Below are 24,095 nucleotides of genomic sequence, written 5' to 3'. Positions count from 1 at the left end.
TAGATTTGGAAGAGATCCATTCCCCAGGGCTATCGAGTCTAACCCCCCCCCCCCCCTGCAAGGCAGGAATCTTTTGCCCAACGTGGGTCTCCAACCCACAACCCCGATAAGTCATATTCCCTACTACTAACTGAGATATCCCACCCACCCCTTGCGTTTTTCTCCCTCTCCTTCCAACAACACCCAGAGTCCTCTTTCTGTCCATGTCTGTTTGTGGGTGTTCCCCTTGCCAAAATTTATGGGTGTTCTTTAGAATCTTCCTTTTTAAAAAACGGAAAACAGAAAACTCCTTGCAGGCGGCTGGACTAGATGGCCCTGGGGGAGCCCCTTCCAACTCCTCTCCGATTTGGAGCATGAGGCTCTTCCTGTTGGGGTTGTGGCTTCGAGAGCTTCGTTGGGCCAAAGAGCCCTGCATGGCAGGGGGTTGGACTGCATGACCCCAGGGGTCCCATCCAGTGTATTGCCTCCTGTTTGGTGAGCTTGTCGCTGTTTTGCTGGGTTCCAGACATCACCTTTGAGCCCTCACCATCCAAGTGCAGGAAGGAAATGTTTGAGGTTTGAAGTAGTTCTTAGCTAAAAGAATTTAGTTCTTCCTCTTAAACAGAACAGAATTCTGCAGCTGTGTTCAACAGGGCTTGGAAACTGAGGTAGATTTGCAGCCTAGAGTATTTTGTTAAGCAAAACAAACAGACCCCAGAATTGGTGAGATGGAAGGATGAGCTTGCATTTGAATTCCGTCTTGTTTTGTTTTTAAGAAAATTAAAAATCTATCTTTTGCTATTTCGTGGTGTGTTGGTAAATGGCCTTGTCGTGGGTTTGAGCCCCATGTTGGGCAAAAAAAACCCCACTCTTTACAGGGGGCTGGACTAGATGATCCTTGGGGTCCCTTCCAACTTTGCGATTCTATGGTATGAAACGTAGAAGGCGAATCATAAATCAATAAATAACAGCAACAATAACACCCAGGAAAGCACAGTTGTGCATACCTGTACCTTTGCCAACCTGGTGCCCTCCGGGTGGAAAGAAAAGGATCCTGGTGGCGTCTGGGAGAAGGAGATGGGTCGGTCTGTTCTACCTGCCCAGACTGTCTTTTTTAATAGTCCCTGATGAAATCGGAGGTCTCCACTGTGAGTCAAAGCTCTTTAACACCTTGCTTGTTCCTCTTCTCTCTCAGCTACGCAGAAATGTGGTTTGTTTTTGGTTTGCTTTGCAATGGAAATCTGTGTGATATATGAGCAGAATTTAAAAGGGCGCCAGCATTGCGATCATTAGACGCCAGAGTCCTTTCCCAGGCATTTTGAGTATTGCATTGCGGGTTTTGATCTGGCTCTGTGGGCTTGGGTGATGGTTTCACTCGGTTCGTATTTGAATCACTACAGACTTTCCTGGGATCTGTTAGGTAGACGAATATTTTTTATTTAAAAAATTAATAAACAGCAGGCGCAAACGCAAGGTCGTCCTGAAGGGCTTTGCACCGGGAGCATGGCTGGTTTGTAAATACATTTTTTAAAAAATATGTGTGTGTGTGATCCCTTTTAAGATTGCAAAGTGCTTCAGAAAACATTTCCGACATTTGCTCTCGAATAGGCACTCACGCGGTCACCCAAGATTATGTTGTGAGCTGCCCCGAGATCTATGGATGAAGGGCGGCAAACACATTTAACAAATAAAAATAGGATAAAAATTCTGTTTTACATTTGGGAAATCGAGGGAAAGGAAATGGTCCGAGCCATGGTCAGAGGAACTGGATTTGAACCCGGAGCGACTGTCCCAAATTCAACGCTTATCTCTTGGTCCACATAATTGGGTTATATCTAATCTCATCCCCTGCTTTTTCTTGCACCCTCCTGACCCTTCCTCCGAGCTGGTGGCATGGCCTTTGATGCCTTCATGTGTTAATAATTGTAGATTTCGTGATGCAATCCCTCCTGCTGCTTAATCTGGAGAGTAAGGCAATTTACCTCTCAAGCGCTGGAAATGCAAACTTTTGGGAAGGATGGGATCACTTTTGGTTTCAGTCCATTCTTTTGCCAGTTTTGACCACGGCCAATGGAGGAGGGGGGGCAGGCAGGGGAAGGAAGCAAAACTTTATCCACACATCTCCCCTCCCCCCCCCGCTCCCCCTTCAGAGTAGGCATTCGTGCAACCGTGCATTGAGTGCAAGCCGATCTTCGTGCACAAAATGAATTTATGGAGTGCGCTAGGATTAGAGCAGGCATGTCCAAAAGTCCGTTTCGGGGGCCTAAGCGGTCCCGCTGGTTGCTTTAAGCCTGCCCCCGTGGCAGTATATGTCCTGGGGTAAAATCCTCAAAAAAAGCCCAACAACTTTAGTCCTTAAAAAAAGCTCAAAAACTCTGGGGTAAAATCCTTAAAAAAGCTCAGCAACGTTGGTCGGCCCTCGCGCATGCTCACTTCATCAAATCTGGCCCTCTTTGAAAAAAGTTTGGGCACCCCTGGATTAGGGGATGAGCCTGTCGGTGGTTATTAGCCACAGAGCCTCCATGTTCAAGAGGAGTCTACCTCCGAGTATCAATTGCAGGGAGATGAATTGTGGGGGGAGGTGGGGGCTTTCGCCTTCCTTCGCCGCTTGCGGGCGTCCTCAAGGCATCCGACTGTGTAATGTTGTTGTTGCTGCTGCTGCTGTTTTATGGCATTTGTATACAGTACTGCCTTTTAGAACTTCCTGACAGTAAGAGCTGTTTGGCAGTGGAATTTGCTGCCAAGGAGTGTGGTGGAGTCTCCTTCTTTGGAGGTCTTTAAGCAGAGGCTTGACAGGCATATGTCAAGAATGCTTTGATGGTGTTTCCTGCTTGGCAGGGGGTTGGACTGGATGGCCCTTGTGGTCTCTTCCAACTCTATGATTCTATGATCTGTGATTGCAAGGCAGTTCACAGCATAAAAGTACAAGATAAAAACACAAAACACATGCATGCTGGGATGCTGGACTTGATTGATGGGCTGATGCAGCAGTCTTTGCATATAAATACAGAATTTGTCAAATTCTGGTTTCTCTTGTTTTCTCGTTTTTCCAATATTAAGTTCTGTTCTCCACATTCAGCAGCATTTTAAGGGTGAATTTATCCTAAAAGGCCCTTTTTTGCCTAGAATATACTTCCTCGCTCTGGCCCATGGGGTCACGAAGAGTCGGACACGAATAAACGACTAAACAACAACAAATACTTCCTCGCAAAGCAATTTCCTGTAATATTACTTATTTGTTACTTTCTACTTCTTCCCCATTTATCCTCACAACAACCCTGTGAGGTAGGCTACACTGAGAGGCCGTGACTGGCCCAGGGGTCACTCCATGAGTTGCATTGCTGAGTGGGGATTTGAGCCCCAGGCCTTCTTAGTCAAACCCTCTAACCACTAGGCCACACTGCCTCTCACTGCAATTTTTTTTTTGCGTGTCTTTTTCACTAACGTACGTTTGACCCTTATGCTTTCGTGCGCATTACTGGAGAACCACGTTGCAAAACCCGGACAAGTGCGGACTGAACTGGATTTCTCCCCACCGCAGCAGCAGCAAACTCCACTGGGATGTTTTTGCTCAAAGGGCTCAGATTTGTAGGAGCGGAAGTGAGCCTGTTCTTTTTTTATTTAGGCAAGACCGGTAATGAGATGCAAACAGGAGGGGCAGTTTGGAATAGCAGAAGAGAAACTTTCTCAGAGGCGGCAGACAGTGAAATGATCAGAAAAGGTCTAGAGAGGCCTGAAGGAATGCCTTTTTTGCTGCAATTTAGATCTTGGGATAGGGATGGAGATCCGACCCATTGTTGCACAGTAGTAACAGGACTTTGTCTTTGTCCATGGAGTTTTCTTGGCAGGGATACTGGAGTGGCTTGCCAGTTCCTTCTCCAGGTGGATCACGTTTAGTCAAAACTCTCCACTATGACCTGTCCATCTTGGGTGGCCCTGCATGGCATAGCCCATAGCTTCTCTGAGTTATTCAAGCCCCTTCGCCACGACAAGGCATTGATCCATGACTACAAAGGTCCGTATAGTTAAAGCTATGGTTTTCCCAGTAGTGATGTATGGAATTGAGAGCTGGACCATAAAGAAGGCTGATTGCCGAAGAATTGATGCTTTTGAATTATGGTGCTGGAGGAGACTCTTGAGAGTCCCATGGACTGCAAGAAGATCAATCCTATCCATTCTGAAAGAAATCAGCCCTGAGTGCTCACTGGAAGGACAGATCGTGAAGCTGAGGCTCCAATACTTTGGCCACCTCATGAGAAGAGAAGACTCCCTGGAAAAGACCCTGATGTTGGGAAAGATGGAGGGCACTAGGAGAAGGGGACGACAGAGGACGAGATGGTTGGACAGTGTTCTCGAAGCTACCAACATGAGTCTGACCAAACTGCGGGAGGCAGTGGAAGACAGGAGTGCCTGGCGTGCTCTGGTCCATGGGGTCACGAAGAGTCGGACACGACTAAACGACTAAACAACTAAACAACAACAACAGTAACAGGACAGGAGAGAGGAAGCGTTTCTTAAGCCTCGCATTGCAGAGAAATTCTCCTTTTCCAAAATCAAAACCACATTTTACTTTGCACCAGAAAAAATGTTCTTGTTTCAGAGCAGGCAAATTTCGTGCCCCCAGCCGAGTCTCACTTCCATTGTATGTTTGCTTGAGTCCCTGTTCTGGCCGTGCCTCCTAATTTGGAAGAGGTCCGGCCAGCCCAGAGCACCAACTCTAGCAGCTTCCTTTAAGGATGGGAAAGATAGCTGCATCTATGTCAGGATAGCTCAGTCGGTGCGAGACGCTTGATCTCAGGGTCGTGGGTTTGAGCCCCACGTTGGGCAAATGATTCCTGCACTGCTGGGGGTTGGACTAGATGATCCTCCGGGTCCCTTCCATCTCTGCAGTTCTGTGACTGAAGGCCCCGTTCTCATTGCAGAGGTGCAGCAGGGTGGAGTCTGTTTGGAAGCGGGCAACGTCTGAGCGCTGACTCACGCAGAGATACAACAGCAGCCTCTTCGAATAATTTGGTCTCCAAAGGAGAGCTGTATGTTCATAATCTTAATAGGTTGAGATCCCTTTGACCTTTCTGGCACAGCTTCTTCTCCTTTCCAAAGATCCCAAACTATCTTGACACTGATTAAGAGGAGATAACCCCAATCAACACACTTTTTATTTTGGAAAAGCTCAGTGAGAAGGCTGCATGGCCAGGCTATCTATTGTAATCCGGGATGATTTAATTTAAACTGGGATCAGTCTTAGAATTAATTAGCCAGAGGCAGGCCCCAGAACACAAGGAGCAGGTAGAGACCTCACCCTCCTTTCCAGGAACTCGCTAAAGGTTTCCTCCTTCACACGTATGAGAGTCCAAGCTCTTTAAGCAAAATAAAACAAAATGATTATAATAATAATAATAATAATTTATATTTATACCCCGCCCTTCCCAGTCAAGACCGGGCTCAGGGCGGCTAACAACAAATAATATCAACACAAATATAAAAGAAACAATTCAGTTAAAACACAGATTAATACAATGTTAAAATTCAATTTTAAAATTAAAAATCTACGAATAAGATAAAACCATTATGAAATAAAACCTTAGGGGAGGGTAACCGTGGGGTCAGACTGCGTCAATCCGAAGGCCAAACGGAACAGCTCCATCTTGCAGGCCCTACGAAAAGATGACAAATCCCGCAGGGCCCTAGTCTCCTGGGACAGAGCGTTCCACCAGGTCGGGGCCAGTACTGAGAAGGCCCTGGTCCTGGTCGAGGCCAGCCTAGCCACCTTGTGACTCGGGATCTCCAATATGTTATTATTTGTGGACCTTAATGTCCTCTGTGGGTCATACCGGGAGAGGCGGTCCCGTAGGTACGAGGGTCCTAAGCCGCATAGGGCTTTAAAGGTCAAAACCAGCACCTTGAACCTGATCCTGTACTCCACCGGGAGCCAGTGCAGCTGGTAAAGCACTGGATGAATGTGATCCCGCGTCCGGGACCCCGTAAGGAGCCTCGCCGCGGCATTCTGCACCCGCTGGAGTTTCTGGGTCAGTTTCAAGGGCAGCCCCGCGTAGAGCGAGTCACAATAATCTAGCAGGCACATGCATCCCAAACTCTCCCTTCCTTTACCTAGACATGCACTATTTTCTGGTTCCTCATTCCCCACCCCCTCCCGTCTTTGGGAGTGCATTATTAGAACTGAGTGTGATTTGAAAATTTTGTCAATATTCAGGGTTTATTACTACTACTACTACTATTTACTAAATTGACTCCCATCCCTAGATCTCAGGCGGTTCACAGCATAAAAATACAAGGTAAAAACCACAAAACGCATAATAAAAACCCATAACAAGAGCAAGGCAAGGCAATGACGCCTCTCCCCTCTCTAGAAGTTAACATAAGAAGAGCCTGCAGGATCAGGCCAGGAGCCTAACTAGTCCAGCATCCTGTTCTCACAACCAGATGCTGCCATGATGAACTCACAAGCAGGATTCGAACACAAGAGCCCTCTCCCCTCCTGTGGTATTCGGGAGCATTGCTGCCTCTGACAGTGGAGGCAGAGCATAACCATCATGGCTTACAGCCATCAATAGCCTTTTCCTCCATGAATGTGTTGTAGAATCATAGAATTGTCAGTTGGGACCCCAAGGGTCATCTAGGCCAACCCCCCTGCAACGCAGGAATCTTTTGCTCAACATGGGGCTCGAACCCACGGCTCTTCGATTAAGAGTCTCATTCTTTGCCGACTGAGCTATCCCAGCATTCTCCAGTCCTAATCTCTAATCCCCTTTCAAGGCTAGCCGAGTTGATGGCCGTCACTGCCTCCTGTGGGTGGGAGTTCCGCAGGTCAACTAAGTGAAATCTCTGCTGGAGGGGAGAATGCATCTCACCTGGGATGCAGATGCGTACAAATTCCCCGTAAGAAAAAGCACTTGAACGATGAACAATCTGTCCCTTGGGACAGATGAGTGAGACCCGAGGGTCGCGTTGGGCCCCCAGGCCGGAGACCCCCCACCCCTGCCCTAGAACAAAGCCCTAAAGTATTGATAGGCAAGGTAAGACCCGGGAACCGGATCTGGCCCAATCGCCTTCTAAATCTGCCCCATGGACGTCCGGGAATCAGCGTGTTTTAACATGAGTAGAATGTGTGCTTTTATTTAAAATGCATCTCTGGGTTATTTGTGCGGCATAGGAATTCATTCATTATTTTTTTTCAAAATATAGTCCGGCCCCCACAAGGTCTGAGGGACAGTGGACTGGCCCCCTGCTGAAAAAGTTTGCTGAGCCCTGAAAGATTCTCCAGCACCCCGATCGGACTCCTGGCGGTGCCACCCCCTGGCAAGGACCCCTGGCACAGCTGGAAGGCGGCGCTGCTGCCTGAGTCACGGCCGGTGGGGCAAGGCCTGCAGCCGGTTTGGCCGCTTTGCCGTGGAACCGGCACCACGCACTTGGGGGGCTGGAAGGTGACTCAGAGAAGGTCACCTTTTCTTGCAGTCTCTTGTCCCCAGGCAGTAGAGATTACGGGCAAAGGATTTCTAAACCATCCCTGAGATGCTTATCTCCCTAACCCTCTCTTTTTCTCTCTCTCCTTTTTATGATGCTTAGAATGAAACTTAAGGGGGGGGGAGGCGTGCTGAGTTTGGAGGGAAGAGAACTGCACTGATTTCAGGGCTGTTCGTTCAAGATGGAAGGATGTTGTATTTTGGATTGTTTAGAGCAAGGATCCCCAAACTAAGACCCAGGGGCCGGATGCGGCCCAATCGTCTTCTAAATCCGGCCCACGAACGGTCTGGGAATCAGCATGTTTTTACATGAGTAGAATGTGTCCTTTTATTTAAAATGCATCTCTGGGTTATTTGTGGGGCATAGGAATTCGTTCTTTTTTTGTTGTTGTTGTTCTAAATAGGGCTGCCTTCAGATGTCTTCTAAAAGTCAGAGAGTTGTTTATTTCCTCGACACCTGATGGGAGGGTGTTCCACAGGGCGGGCGCCACCACCGAGAAGGCCCTCTGCCTGGTTCTCTGTAACCTCGCTTCTCGCAGGCAGGGAACTGGCAGAATATCCTCAGAGCTGGTCTTCAGTGTTCAGGCAGAACGATGGGGGTGGAGACACTCCTTCAGATAGCCCTGGTTTCCCCAACTCTCCACACGTTTTGGACTGAAGTTGCAAGGTTTTTGGCTTCTAGGTACAAGAAAGGAGATTCCGACTGAACATCAGGAAGAACTTTCTGTTCTGTGGTGGACTCTCCTTCCTTGGAGGTTTTTAAGCAGAGGTTGGATGGCCATTTGCCAAGGGATTCTTTAGTTGCTGGGGGTTGGACTAGATGACTCTGGGGGTCCCTTCCTACTCTTCAGTTCTATAAAACTCCCATCACCTCCAGCCAGCAAACTGGGACTGTTTGTCAGATATCTAAGCCAGGCATCCCCAAACTGCGGCCCTCCAGATGTTTTGGCCTACAACTCCCATGATCCCTAGCTAACAGGACCAGTGGTCGGGGAGGATGGGAATTGTAGTCCAAAACATCTGGAGGGCCGAAGTTTGGGGGTGCCTGATCTAAGCTAATTGCCAAATGGCACCTTGCCACAATTGAACGCAGTGACTTTTGATAATAATAATAATAATAATAATAATAATAATAATAATAATAATAATAATAATAATAATAGCTTTTATCTGACTGGGGTTTTCCAGTCACACCGGGCAGTTTACAGCATATATAAAACATCAAAAAATATCAAACATTGAAAAATATATATTAGGATTATTCATTTCATTTCTGCTTTATATTTTAAACAAAAAAACCTCGGTTTACAGCGCATTAGAACATCAAACGAAACAATCCAAAATAAAACAATTTAAAGCTTCAGGGAAAATATTTCAGATCCTCCCCTAAGGGACATTTTGCTTTCCCCAGATTTATTTATCTACCTGATTTATGAGCTGTCCCATAGCTGAAGAACTCTAGGAAGCCAGGGTGGCATCGTGGTTAGAGTGTCAGACTAGAACCTGGGAGATCTGGGTTCAAATCTCCGCTTAGTCATGTAGCTCACTGGCTGATCGTGGAGCCTCTTAACCTCCCTCGCAGGGTCATTGTAGGGATTAAATGAGGAGGGGGTGAGCCTTGTACTCCTCGGAGGAAAAGGGCGGGATATAAGTGCAATGAATAAGCTCTTCTGCTCACCTGCTTAAGAAAAATGGAGGGGCCGTTCGGATGGAGGTGGCATTCACTAACCTGGCACCCAAAGAGCTCCACATGGACACAATTAGACCCGTGACAGTCTTTAACTCTGCAAAATTGCTCCAGGAATTGGGGTGGGAAGTTTTCTATCTGAAGCAAAGCATCCACTGTATTCTGCTCTGGTCAGACCTCACCTGGAATACTGTGTCCAGTTCTGGGCACCACAGTTCAAGAAGGATACTGACAAGCTGGAACGTGTCCAGAGGAGGGCAACCAAAATGGTCAAAGGCCTGGAAACGATGCCTTATGAGGAATGGCTTAGGGAGCTGGGTATGTTTAGCCTGGAGAAGAGAAGGTTAAGGGGTGATATGATAGCCATGTTCAAATATATAAAAGGAGGGCGGAGAAATATATAGAAAAGGGCGGAGCAATGGATTCAAGCTACAAGAAAGAAGATTCCACCTAAACATTAGGAAGAACTACCTGACAGTAAGAGCTGTTCGACAGTGGAATTTGCTGCCAAGGAGTATGGTGGAGTCTCCTTCTTTGGAGGTCTTTAAGTGGAGGCTTGACAGCCATCTGTCAGGAATGCTTTGATGGTGTTTCCTGCTTGGCAGGGGGATGGACTGGAAGGCCCTTGTGGTCTCTTCCAACTCTATGATTCTATTATCCCACCCCCCCCAGAAGAAAAACTCTTAATCTTGCAGAGAAATGCAGTGGAACCTCAGTTTATGAACACCCCGGTTTACGAATTTTCGGTTTACGAACGCCGCGGGACCCATCTGGAACGGATTAATTCACTTTCCATTACTTTCAATGGGAAAGTTCGCTTCAGTTTATGAATGCTTCAGTTTATGAACAGACTTCCGGAACCAATTACACCCATGCTTCAGTTTATGAACGCTTCAGTTTAAGTACTCTGCGGACCCGTCTGGAACGGATTAATCCACTTTCCATTACTTTCAATGGGAAAGTTCGCTTCAGTTTATGAACAGACTTCCGGAACCAATTGTGTTCATAAACCGAGGTACCACTGTGGGTATATTTGGATGGAAGCAAATAGATGTCATTTCCCCAGTACTCTGAAACATTTACATCTGTCTTAACTCAGTGTGTGTCCCTTTTCCCTTGGAGTTCTTGGAGTGTTCCTTGAAAATTCAGCTTGCCCTGATCTCTGCATAAGGAGTGAGCAAAAAATAGAAAATGAAAGGAGCTGCTTGAATATAAGAACTGGACCGGGGTCTGCGTTCAAGTGTCACCTCCGCACTGGATTCACAGTGTGGCCTTGGGCATGTCACTGTCCCAGCCTCAGTTCCCCATCTGTAAAATGGAACTATATTGGCCTCCCTGGTAAAATGGTAAATATAGTGAAGCCCGTTGTGGGTTAAAAGCTGTTGCAAAAACGATTGATCCACTGGCCTGATCACTGCAATCACCTGGAGAAGCCATTCTGGTCAAACCCCCCCCCCTTTCTTTCATATTCATCTAGTTTCTGTGAGAACAAAGGCCTTGAAGTTCAGTGACAGCAGCACAGTAATTTGAAATATGGTTCTTACAGAAATCAGACAGGCACCTGCAATTCAAGTATTTTGTACCCCGCTGAAAATATAGCTTTATTTTTCCAGGTGTATTTAGAGAATTAAGTGGATTCAATACTCTTGGGTCATTTGTTCATTATTTTTATTATTTTAAGATGTTGTAATGACTTTGATGTACACCAGCATGATGCCTTTTTGTGAGCTGGTCATTGATAAATGTTCTTCTAAATTATTTTATTTAGAAGGAGAAGAAGAAACCAATAGGGCTGCAACTCAGTCTTTCCATCCCATTGTGCAACAGACTTCTGCTTGCACAATTAAACTTCCCTTCCCCTGCAATGAAAAACTGGATTCTGTGGCTGCCAATAATTCTGCCAATGAGGTTCACATATCTACGTATTTTGCAAAATTTATTCAGCTTCATCTAATCCTGGGGAAGGGGCGATTAATTAAACATTCCCTCCTCCCCCCCCCCGACTTGTTTGTTTTGCCCAGGCGTTGCCAGTTTTCGCAACCATGAGGACTAGAAGGACATAGCCGGGATTTGGCCGTCTGTAACAGTTCCCGGGCGGAAATCGCTTGAATGTCCCGGAAAATCTGGACGTTTGGCAACCCGCATCAAAAGTGTAGATTTTGGTGAATTTCCTTTAAAAAAAAAAGCTCAAAACTTCCCACTTTTTTCTTTGGAGACTTTGACTTTTTGAAATACAGCAACCCTATCTTAAAGAGCATGATTTTATGGTGTGGGACATGATTTTATGGTGGTGCGGTGGGTTAAACCACTGAGCCTAGGGCTTGCTGATCAGAAGGTCGGCGGTTCGAATCCCTGTGACGGGGTGAGCTCCCGTTGCTCGGTCCCAGCTCCTGCCAACCTAGCAGTTCGAAAGCACATCAAAATGCAAGTAGATAAATAGGAACCGCTACAGCGGGAAGGTAAACGGCGTTTCCATGTGCTGCTCTGGTTTGCCAGAAGCGGCTTTGTCATGCTGGCCACATGACCTGGAAGCTATACGCCGGCTCCCTCGGCCAATAATGCGAGATGAGCGCGCAACCCCAGAGTCGGTCACGACTGGACCTAATGGTCAGGGGTCCCTTTACCTTTATCTTAAAGAGCATGATTTTATGGTGTGCTACACAAGGCCGGATGTGGATAGAATCGTAGAATTGTCGAGTTGGAAGGGACCCTGAGGGTCACCTGGATAGGATTGGGGAAAACACTCCCTGCATCAGTGGATTGTCCAGTTACAATTTGGGGTGGTGTGGCGTTCATGACAACAGGAGAAGAAGGGGGGGAGACCTTTGCATGAGCCAAACTCGGTTGACACAACATTGACACAGTGTTAGAAACTCAGATATATAAGCTCGTCGCCAAATGGCTCCTTAAAGCAGGGTTACAGTCGCCAAAACAGAATGCCTAGTTGGCTCAAAAGCCGTATTTCCCCATACAACTCTTTGGTTCCTGAAATTCATTCTGATTGTGCAGGATAGAATTCAACAACAGGATGTGTCGCTAGCGTGTGAAAACAGTCCAGATCCAATGGCTTCTTCTTCTTCTTTAAATAACATCTTTTATTGGCTTTACATAATTTTATACATTTTAACTTTAACCATTTCAAACATTAAAACAAAAGGTTCTTTTGAACCTTCGGACCTCCTTCCCTCCCTCCGTGGGTTCCATCTTTAAGATAAAGTTTTCTGCATCTTTTACCATTATCCATCTGCTATATATCCATAGTTACCATAATTAATTCCACATTGTTGTTGTTGTTTAGTCGTTTAGTCGTGTCCGACTCTTTGTGACCCCATGGACCATAGCACACCAGGCACTCCTGTCTTCCACTGCCTCCCGCAGTTTGGTCAAACTCATGTTCGTAGCTTCGAGAACACTGTCCAACCATCTCGTCCTCTGTCGTCCCCTTCTCCTAGTGCCCTCAATCTTTCTCAACATCAGGGTCTTTTCCAGGGAGTCTTCTCTTCTCATGAGGTGCCCAAAGTATTGGAGCCTCAGCTTCATGATCTGTCCTTCCAGTGAGCACTCAGGGCTGATTTCCTTCAGAATGGATAGGTTTGATCTTCTTGCAGTCCATGGGACTCTCAAGAGTCTCCTCCAGCACCATAATTCAAAAGCATCAATTCTTCAGCGATCAGCCTTCTTTAGGCTTGTTGTGAGGTTAAGCCTCAGAATCTCTCCGAGGCAGTCCACGGGACCATAAATGGAGAGTTTAGCACCAAGAATGCAAGGAGACGATTTCGAGAAGGTCACCGGAGCGCGTGGTCTCATTTTGATGGCTTTGCAAAGAATTCGGTTCAGCTTAGTCTTGGTAGGAAAACGCTCACATGGGTGCTTAAAGCCTTGAGGAACCCAGTCCGCAAACACGTGAAAGGCTTCCTCCTTCCCTACAGACCCTCTCGGTGGCTGAGATCTACAGAGGGAGCCCTCTTGGTAGCTGCTCCACCCTCAGAGGGCCTTCTCGGTGGTGGCCCCTAAGCCGTGGAACTCCCTCCCCAAAGAGGTGTCTCTGGCATCTTCATTGCACAGCTTCTAGCAAATGCTGAAGACACATCTATTGATGGGTATGTTTTTAGGGTCCACCTTAATGTTAGGGTTGTAAGTCATTGTTAATATTCCATCCTCATGCTTTAACCCACACAGCCTCCCACATTTCTCTGATTAAAATAGGGGCACCCTATTCCATAATAAAAACTACTACTACTACTACTACCCTGCCCATCTGACTGAGTTGTCAATCTGGGCAGCTTCCAAGATACATAAAAATATAATTATAAACATTATAAAGACCTTCCCTATATAGGGCTCCCTTCAGATGTCTTCTAAAGGTTGTGTAGTTACTGCAATGGAAATAGGGACACCCTAAGGAAAAGCGGGACATTCCGGGATCAAATCAGAAACCAGGAAGGCTTCTCTAAATCCCTGGAAAATAGGGGCACGTGTTTGTGTGTGCCCATTCTATACTGGCATCTTAGTTTTGTTTTATTCCAGAAAACATTGGCCGTTGCTAAAACCAGAAACGAACCAGAAGTCCTTTACCTTCCCCTTTTTAGTTCTCTGAGCTCCCTAGGAAGAACAAATTATTTTGAAACCGCGCTGGTGGTTTTGTGTTCCCCCCCATATGGCGACTGCCGGGCAAAAGCCACGTGGCTCCGTTCCAGAGGAGCTTCATTTCACATAGCGCCTGGCTGCTGGATCCGACCAAAGGCAGCCCAGGAAGACCCGCGCCCTGTTTTTAGAGGGACTGACTAGATGGCCACATGATGGGAAGCTCAACAGCAGAAACTGAGCTCAAGCTACTGGGACATACGGTAGGAAGACAAGATTTGCCTGCTGGATCCGGCCAAGCATATGTCCGTGGGGAAGCTGCAAGCAGGATTTGACCTCCCACAGCAACTGGGATTTGAACGTATCACGGCCTTTGCATATCTTCCAACACAGTGAAGCCAAAAGCTGGGACACAATCTTCTCTTTTTTTATTGCAACACAATTTCCCCTCCAAAAACACCACGCGTTTGGGGGGGCCATGCAAGATCGCAGCCCTGGGGGAAAGCACCTTTTTCAAGGGGAAAATTCTGCCACGAAATCACGTCAAACGAAACGGCCTCCGTGCTCTCGCGATAAAAACTGGGGCATCCCGGTTTTTCGGGGACACTTGCCGGGTATGCCTTCGACCACCCGCAGAGCATAACCGACGGGGCTAGTGGCCATCGACTGCCCTCTCCGAATCTGCCAAATCCTATTTGAAAGACATCTAGGTTGGTGACCACCGTTGCTTCTAGTGGGAGGGAGTTCCATAGTTCAACTCTGCGCCGTGTGAAGAAGGACTTTTCTTTCACCTGCCTTGAATCTTAAGAAAAAGCTTAGGGCTTAGAGGCTTACTACTTCCAGCAATGGAATTTAAATGGGGGAAAAAATGGATGTACCATCATGCCTAGTAGCTATTGACAGCTGTCTCCCCTCCATAAATTTGTCTAATCTTCTTTTGAAGCCATCCCAATTGGCAGCCATCCCTACATCTTGTCAATAGCTCAGCTGGTAGAGCACAAGACACTCGAGCTCAGGGTTGTGGGTTCGAGTCCCACGTTAGGCAAAAGACTCCTGCATTGCAGGGGGTTAGACTAGATCAGGGGTTGGCAAGGTTTACCTCGCCTGGGCCGGTTCACTCCCGCGGAGATCGCTCTGTGGGCCGGATTGTGTCTGCGCAGATGCGTTTTCCGGCACAGGTGCGATTTCCGGCGCTGCGGAAGCAAGTCCGCACTCCGCGCCGCACCAGTTTAGCTCAGCGTGTGGGGACTCAGGGGTGACTCATGGGCCGTTTAAACGACCCCGGTGAGCCGCTTGTGGCCCATGGGCCGCAGGTTGCCGACCCCTGGACTTGATGATTCTCAGGGTCCCTTCCAACTCTGTGATTCTGTAATTCAGGCAAATTCTGTACTTCAACTGTGTGGTCTTTGAAGAAGCAGATCGTTTTGAGCTGCCTTCAAGGGCAGCCCCACATGAAACACATTATGTTCATGGAAGCGGCTGTTTCTGTGTGTGCCAGTCAGTGCCCGATTTACGTATAAGCTAAATAAGCTATAGCTTAGGGCTCCACTCTCTTGGGGGCCCCCCAAAAATTTACAGCAAATGAAAAATAAAAGGATGTACCATACACAGTGGTATCTCTACTTATGAATTTACAGTGGAGCCTCGATTTATGAACACCTCGGTTTATGAATTTTTGGTTTACGAACGCCGCGGACCTATCTGGAACGGATTAATCCACTTTCCATTACTTTCAATGGGAAAGTTCGCTTCAGTTTATGAACGCTTCAGTTTATGAACAGACTTCTGGAACCAATTACGCCCATGCTTCGGGTTAAGTACGCTTCAGGTTGAGTACTCCGCGGACCCGTCTGGAACGGATTAATCCACTTTCCATTACATTCAAGGGGAAAGTTCGCTTCAGTTTATGAACGCTTCAGTTTATGAACAGACTTCCGGAACCAATTGTGTTCATAAACCGAGGTACCACTGTAATGCGTTCCAAACGCACATTTGTAAGTCGAAAACATTTGTAAGTCGAATCCCATAGGAATGCATTGGGAGAAAAAATTCGTAAGTCGAAGCAACCCTATCTAAAAATTTGTAAGTAGAAAAAATCATATCTAAACCGCATTGAAGATGGCGGACGGAGCTCCGTTCGTAAGTCAAAACGTTTGTAAGTAGAGTTATTCGTAAGTAGAGGTACCACTGCATTTCCAAAATATAAGATAAAAAGCAAATAAAATAAGACCTACATACAGCAACAATGTTTTGCGTTGTGTAGGCTCCTATTTGTTATGTGCAAATGGCTTTTAGACACCTATGAGGTCCATCAATGACCGTATAGCATATATTCAACACAAAAACAGCAACAATTTGTTGTTGACAAAGGACAGCTGGAAAATCTCAAGGACCCCATTACCTTCAGGAGCTGAGGGCCTCATCAAACCTAAATCCGGCCCTGGTGTGCCTGTCCATCTGCCCCCTTTTATCAGGTGAATTGGTTTCATTTCTTTACAAGTTTGCCTCTTTCCGCATTTCAAGCGCTAGACCTCATGAAATGAGTCACGTCCCCCAGGAGAAGAATAAGCACACAAACAAAGGGGGGGGGAAGAAAACACCAAAAAAGAACACTTTTTACATAGAACAGACTGCACTTTCAGTTCCTTCTGCCTCCTTGGGAGGAAATCACGTGGGTCACACTCTGACCCCTTTTCGGTGGTTTCTTTCAGTGGTTCTCTCCTTACTCCACCCCCCAAGTTTGGAAAGGCAAAGGAATGGACGAGGGGTGACTATAGTTATTTATATCCCGCCTTTCCCCCAAACCAAGATTAAGGGTGACTTACGAAAATTAAAACAGAGATAAAAGACGAAAGGCTACTGCTCAAATAAGTATTGCAGTTGTACCTGGATCCAGAACGCCTTGCGAGTCAAGCGTTTTGGCTCCCGGAAGCCACGAACCCGGAAGTGAGTGTTAATTTTGCATACATTCTTTGGAACCCAAACGTCCAACGTGGCTTCCGTGGCTTCCAATTGGCTGCAGGAGCTTCCTGCAGCCAATCGAAAGCCGTGCCTTGGTTGCAGAAAGCTATGGAAGTCAGATGGACTTCCGGAACAGAATCCGGTCGACTTCCGAGGTACCACTGTACAGTGGTACCTCGACTTACGAACGACTCGACAACCAAATTTTTCGACTTACGAATGGGGCAAATGGCTGCACAATTATGAATTTCTCGACATCCGAACAGAAACCGTGGCGGTTTTAGATAAGGTTTTTTTCGACTTACAAATTTTTAAAAGGGGTTGCTTTGACTTACGAATTTTTCCGTTTCCAATGCATTCCTATGGGAAATCGCGTTTCCAATGGCGCTTTTAGACTTACGAATTTTTCAACCTACGAAGGTGCCTTCGGAACGGATTAAATTCGTAAGTCGAGGCACCCCTGTATAGTCAAATGAAATCGCGGGCAGGATTCAAGATGGGAGCAGCGGCAAACAATTGATAAAATGATTGTACTAAATGTTAAAAGGTAAAGGACTCCTGGATGGTGAAGTCCAGCTGAATTTGACTATGGGGTTGCGGCGCTCATCTCGCTTTCAGGCTGAGGGAGCCGGCGTTTGTCCACAGACAGCTTTCCAGGTCATGCGTCTAGCATGACTAAACCGCTTCTGGCGCAATGGGACACCGTGACGGTAGCCAGAGCGCATGGAAATGCCGTTTACCTTCCCACCACAGCAGTACCTAGTTATCTACTTGCACTTTGACGTGCTTTCGAACTGCTAGGTTGGCAGGAGCTAGGACAGAGCAATGGGAGCTCACCCCGTCACGGGGATTCGAACCGCCGACCTTCTGATCGGCAGGCCCAAGAGACTCACTGGTTTAGACCACAGCACCAACTGCATTTTGTAATTGAAAAGAGCCTGGTGCATAATGTAGCAGGAAAGGGTTTGATGATAAACACTCTGGATGTAAAGGTTGGAAGTTAACATAGGAAGCAATGTACTTGTTTGATGTGAAACCAATTTGTGAAACTTTGGAAAAACCTGATGAAAAATTAAAAGTGGGGGGGAAAGCCAAAAGCATATAGAACAGGCATCCCCAAACTGCGGCCCTCCAGATGTTTTGGCCTACAACTCCCATGATCCCTAGCTAACAGGACCAGTGGTCGGGGAAGATGGGAATTGTAGTCCAAAACATCTGGAGGGCCGAAGTTTGGGGGTGCCTGATATAGAAGATAATTGTTTGGAAGTAAACTAGAAATACAGTTAATAAAATTGGCACACAACAATTAAAAGCCCCTTCCTTAAAGAATCAGTCAGTTCCCAAAAGTTTGCCGGAATAAGACATTCTTTTTGCCTTCCAGCGAAAGGGCAGCAAGTAGGGAGCCGTTCTGGCTTCCTTAGGAAGGGAGTTCCAAAGTTTCCTGGCAGCAGCCACCACTGAGAAGGCCAAGCGGAATGGATATCTGATCACAGACTTCCTCTTCCTCTCCTCTCCTTGCATGTCCCCCAAATCTTGCTCTGGAAGTCTGGGAGAGCCTTCAGCATAGATTTGGTAGGAGGGGAAGGTGAAGTCTTGTTGTCTATTGCCCTGTTTGGGCCACGGGTCACACCCAGCCAGCTTTTGAGCTGGGATTTGGAGCTCTGTGAGAGAATCTGCCGCCTCCCAGAAGGCAGCTGTGGGTGTCAGCGGGTGAATAAGCCTCTTCCGTGGAGCATTGCGCAACGGCAGGAGCAGGAACTTTCCACCTCTCCAAACGGGAGCAGGTGGAGGAAAAGGCCTCTCGGCTACCGGCAGCTATGACAAAACCAGGAGCACCCAGAGTTGCCGGACCGGCCTCCGCCGTTGCCTGAGGGGGTGCAGAGAAGCCCAAATGTGTGCAAACAGCGCAGGGCGCTTTGTGCAAAACGGTGTTGGGAATTGTGATGAGCGAGTGGCGTCGCGGCTCAACCGTTAGGCGGACTTGGGCGGATGCCTCAGGCGGCAGGTGCTGAGGGGGCGGAGATGTTGCAGGACAGAGGGGTGCACCGCCCCCCCCCATGGCCTGGCCCACACCTCCGGCACCCATCTCTTGGGTACAGCATCCCCTTGCCTGTCTGGTCAAGGTTTGAAATGGAGACAGCCCCGTCTTGACCTTTGCAGACGTCTTCTCTGAGTCCCCCTCGCTTATTTATTCTCTCCATTTACAGTGGTGCCTCGACTCACGAATTTAATCCGTTCCGAAGGCACCTTCGTAGGTCAAAAAATTCGTGAGTCGAAAAGCGCCATTGGGAACGCGATTTCCCATAGGAATGTGTTGGAAATGGAAAAATTCATAAGTCGAAGCAACCCCATCTAAAAATTCGTAAGTCGGAAAAACCCTATCTAAAACCGCCGCGGTTTCCGTTCAGATGTCGAGAAATCCGTAAGCGTGCGGCCATTTGCCCCACTCGTAAGTCGAAAAATCCGGTTGTCGAGTCTTTCGTAAGTCGAGGTACCACTGTATATGCCACTTTTTTCCTCCAAAAACATTTCCTCCAGGAATGAGGAACGGCTTAGGGAGCTGGGTATGTTTAGCCTGGAGAAGAGAAGGTTAAGGGGTGATATGATAGCCATGTTCAAATATATAAAAGGATGTCATATAGAGGAGATAGAAAGGTTGTTTTCTGCTGCTCCAGAGAAGCGGACACGGAGCAATGGATTCAAACTACAAGAAAGAAGATTCCACCTCAACATTAGGAAGAACTTCCTGACAGTAAGAGCTGTTTGGCAGTGGAATTTGCTGCCAAGGAGTGTGGTGGAGTCTCCTTCTTTGGAGGTCTTTAAGCAGAGGCTTGACAGCCATATGTCAAGAATGCTTTGATGGTGTTTCCTGCTTGGCAGGGGGTTAGACTGGATGGCCCTTGTGGTCTCTTCCAACTCTACGATGCTATGATTCAAAGAGCTGAAACTAGTGCCCAGGCTTCTTCCCTCCACCCAACACCCCTGCGAGGTAGGTTGTGCTGTGGGGACAGCAACTTGTTCACTCTGGGCTGCCGAGCAGACTCTGTTCCTTGCCCACCCCTGTCCCGTTTCCCATGTCACCTGTCTGGGATGCTCCCAAAGTCTCCCTCAAAGGGCTGTTGCTGGGTAATTTGGCTGGTAGAAAATGGAGGAATGCAGCTCTCGTTGTGTCTTCTGCTGTTGCTTTGTTGTTGTGTTTATCATTGTGTATATCTGCACAGAACTATTGTGGCATTTCTGTGCAAATCTTTGGCAAAGGATGTTTTGGGTTCGTCTTGTCTGTTCCCTGCATGTTTTGTACCCGGCTAGGAAATTTCTGCCCATATTATTTGTTTCCGTTGTCAGAATGCCTGCATTTTCCTTAGGGTTTCGCTGCTGCCCAAAATCTCCACCAGAGGAAAAAGCGTCTGGACAAGCAGTGGAATTTGCTACCAAGGAGTGTGGTGGAGTCTCCTTCTTTGGAGGTCTTTAAGCAGAGGCTTGACAGCCATCTGTCAGGAATGCTTTGATGGTGTTTCCTGCTTGGCAGGGGGTTGGACTGGATGGCCCTTGTGGTCTCTTCCAACTCTATGATTCTATGGTTCTATGATCTGCTGTTATTCCTCGTGTGCAAGGGATCACGTTTCACAACCAAACTGGGAGGGGTAGCTAGCGCCGCAGAAGACAGAATCAGGGCTCAATATGACCGTAACAAATTGGAGAACTGGGCCAATTTCAAGAGGGAAAAGTGTAAGGTTCTTCACTTAGGCAGGAAGAACCAGATGCACGAATATAAGTTGGGGGCACCTGGCTTGCCAGTAGTACATGTGAAAGGGATCTCGGGGTCTCGATGGACCACAAGCTCTACATGAGCCAACCGTGTGATACAGCAGCAAAAAAAGGCTAATGCTATTCTAGACCGCATCAACAGAAGTCTAGTGTCCAAATCAGGGGTCATGGGTAGGCAAACTAAGGCCCGGGGGCCGGATCCGGCCCAATCTGGCCCGTGGGTGGTCCGGGAATCAGCGTGTTTTTACATGAGTAGAATCCGTCCTTTTATTTCAAATGCATCTCTGAGTTATTTGTGGGGCATAGAAATTCGTTCATTCCCCCCCCCCAAAAAAAATATAGCCCGGCCCCCCACAAGGTCTGAGGGACAGTGGGCTGGCCCCCTGCTGAAAAAGTTTGCTAACCCCCCCTGGTCCAGATCAAAGGGAGTCATAGTCCCGCTCTATTCTGCCTTGGTCAGATCCCACCTGGAGTCTTGTGTCCAGTTCTGGGCACCACAATTTAAGGAGGATATTGAAAAGCTGGGATGGTGTGCAGAGGAGGGTGACCAAGATTATAAACAATCTGGAAACCAGGCCTTATGAGGAAGAGTTGGGGATGTTTAGCATGGAAAAGAGGAGACTGAGAGAAGATGTGATAGCTATTTTCAAATGTCTCCAGGGCTGTCCTATGGAAGGTGGAGCAGGCTTTATTTTCTCCTTCTCTGGAGTTGTTGTTTAGTCGTTTAGTCGTGTCCGACTCTTCATGACCCCATGGACCATAGCACGCCAGGCACTCCTGTCTTGCACTGCCTCCCGCAGTTTGGTCAGACTCATGTTCGTAGCTTCGAGAACACTGTCCAACCATCTCGTCCTCTGTCGTCCCCTTCTCCTTGTGCCCTCCATCTTTCCCAACATCAAGGTCTTTTCCAGGGAGTCTTCTCTTCTCATGAGGTGGCCAAAGGCCCAGGGGCCGGATGCGGCCCAATCACCTTCTAAATCCGGCCCGCGGATAGTCCAGGAATCAGCGTGTTTCTACCTGAGTAGAATGTGTCCTTTTATTTAAAATACATCTCTGGGTTATTCGTGGGGCACAGGAATTCGTTCATATATTTTTTTTTCAAAATATAGTCCGGCCCCCCGGAAGGTCTGAGGGACAATGGACTTGCTGAAAAAGTTTGCTGACCCCTGGCCTAGAGGACTCTCAGGGTCCCTTCCAACTCTACAATTCTGTGATTCTGTGAACCAAGGAAGGGACGGAAACATTGCTCTGAATTTTGCATTGCTTTAGGATATTCCCATTTGCCACTTAGATTTTTTAAGATATACAGTAGGCATCCCCAAACTGCGGCCCTCCAGATGTTTTGGCCTACAACTCCCATGATCCCCAGCTAACAGGACCAGTAGTCGGGGAAGATGGGAATTGTAGTCCAAAACATCTGGAGGGCCGAAGTTTGGGGATGCCTGATATAGATAGATAGATAGATAGATAGATAGATAGATAGATAGATAGATAGATAGATAGATAGATAGATAGATATAGGACAAGATACAAGTGGTAGAAAGGAACGAGCACATAAATAAATGTGTTCAGTTTCTGTTAATTGGTTCTCATGGGAAACTTACAGATTCTTGCTTCATACAATTAACTCAAGGCAGTGTCAATTTACTCTTGGCAGAAAGCCAAGGTCTGTCTGACCTGGAAACTACTCTCTGATTGGTTAACGACCTGCACTGAACTCTGTTATCTAGGAATGCTAGCTCAGTTGTTCCTTGGTGGGTGTTAGGAGTAGGAGTGCTGCGTATGGTTGGAGAGAGAAGAGAAGGAGTAAGGATTTATTTTGATTTGCTTTGTATGCAGAAACTCTGCTGGTTTTATTTTCTTTTAATAAATCCTGTAAATAGTTATTCTGCGTCTAGCCGACTAGTCATTTCCACCTCAACTAGCTTCTGCGCTGTGCAGGAAAACTCTGCTACGTTTGGGCTAAAGCCACTAATTTTGACACTTCAAAATTCTAAGGAAATGTGACCGTCTTTTTGGAGTAAAACCAGCCCGATTCAAGCGCACTCTTCTGATAGGGCTACAAAGGAACAATGCAACACCACAGGGAGAAAGCAAAGTTTTGCTGGAGTGAAAAGACTGGTTTGGCAACCCCAATCTAGGTGTTCAGGAGTCGTCCTGAGGTGCAGGAATGCCCCAGGGAATCTGCAGAGAAGAATGTGTAGCCTTGGCTTTTAAGTCTCCTCAGCTCCTGATACTGCTTCTACCGTAATCGCAGGGGACTGGGATTTTTCCACGGAGAGCAACTTCTCCCTCCCAGCCCAGCCCACCCTCTTGGACACCTTAGTGCAGGGGTCTGCAACCTGCAGCTCCGGAGCCGCATGTGGCTCTTTTACACCTTTGCTGCGGCTCCGGAGCAGATACGAGGGGAGGAGGCGTCCGAGCCATGTGCCGCCTGAGCCATGCGGCGGCGCCCACCACGCCCGCCAGACACTCGCGCGGTTCCCACCGCCGCCGGAGCACACAGCTGCGGCGGCGCGCTGTGCGCCTGCGCCCCGCACGGCGCCCGCCGGAGTCCACAACTCCGTTGTGCGCTGTGCAAAAAGGACGCAAGGTGATGTTAGCAGCCCCCTCCCTGCATCAGCCCCTCCCCGCTGCATTTCTGCAGCCAATAGGCTCACGGGGGCGGGGGCGGAGTTATTTATTTTTTTAAACGGGCGCACTTCTTCCCGCCCAGCAGCAGAAAAGGCTTGCGGGCTCAGAGCGCGTGTTTGCTGCTGCTGCTCCTGCCTGGGGCCTGCCTGTGGCCTCCTGCCGGCCTGGTCAGGAGATTGAGGTAGATGTATTAATCAATGGGTTGATTCAATATGAGGAAATTTTATAAGTTCACTTGATGGGAGCAACACACATGAAACCAGAGTCAGAGTTTTGCCCATTCCCAGTAATCAAGGCAGCCCAAACTCAAAGTTATTTTTATAATGACAATGATGACATTGGGCCCTCATTATTAATTATTATTTACATCAGGCACTGATTATGATTTATGGTACACTGGGGCCCTGATTAATTTTCTATGGCATTTTGGGGCATTGATTATTGGGCATAGCAAATTTTGCTATGGGGCCCTCTGATTTCTAATTACATCCCTGTTTTGCGGCTCCCAGTTTATTTTTTTCCTTCGGAAACGGGTCCAAGTGGCTCTTTTTGTCTTAAAGGTTGCAGACCCCTGCCTTAGTGTATCTGTCTGATCCCCGCGGCTTAAAGCTGTTTGGAAGTTGACAGCTGCATGGTTGTGCCAAAAAATCACCCGGCTGCGTCTTGAAACCAAGGCAGGAGACTCAGCAGTTTGTTTAAGGGTGCTGGGAACTGCAGCCGTATCCCGGGCGAACTACAGCAGCTAAAAAAAGCAGCTAAAAAAGCCAATGCAATTCTGGGCTGCATCAATAGGAGTATAGCATCTAGATCAAGGGAAGTAATAGTACCACTGTGTTCTGCTCTGGTCAGACCTCACCTGGAGTACTGTGTCCAGTTCTGGGCACCACAGTTCAAGAAGGATACTGACAAGCTGGAACGTGTCCTGAAGAGGGCAACCAAAATGGTCAAAGGCCTGGAAACGATGCCTTATGAGGAACAGCTTAGGGAGCTGGGTATGTTTA

General features: G+C 47.6%; 1 protein-coding gene across 1 annotated transcript in view; it reads left to right on the top strand.

The window, feature by feature from the left end:
- IRF5 (interferon regulatory factor 5) overlaps positions 1-24,095 on the top strand; it is a 45,041-nt gene that overhangs the window by 530 nt on the left and 20,416 nt on the right. The gene's annotated exons all lie outside the window — the stretch shown is intronic.

The sequence above is a fragment of the Zootoca vivipara genome, chromosome 9 (genome assembly GCF_965207765.1).
Source record: "Zootoca vivipara chromosome 9, rZooViv2.hap1.1, whole genome shotgun sequence".
NCBI lineage: Eukaryota > Metazoa > Chordata > Lepidosauria > Squamata > Lacertidae > Zootoca > Zootoca vivipara.
The sequence above is the reverse complement of the archived record's forward strand: the minus strand, read 5'-3'. Positions and strand labels throughout refer to the sequence as shown.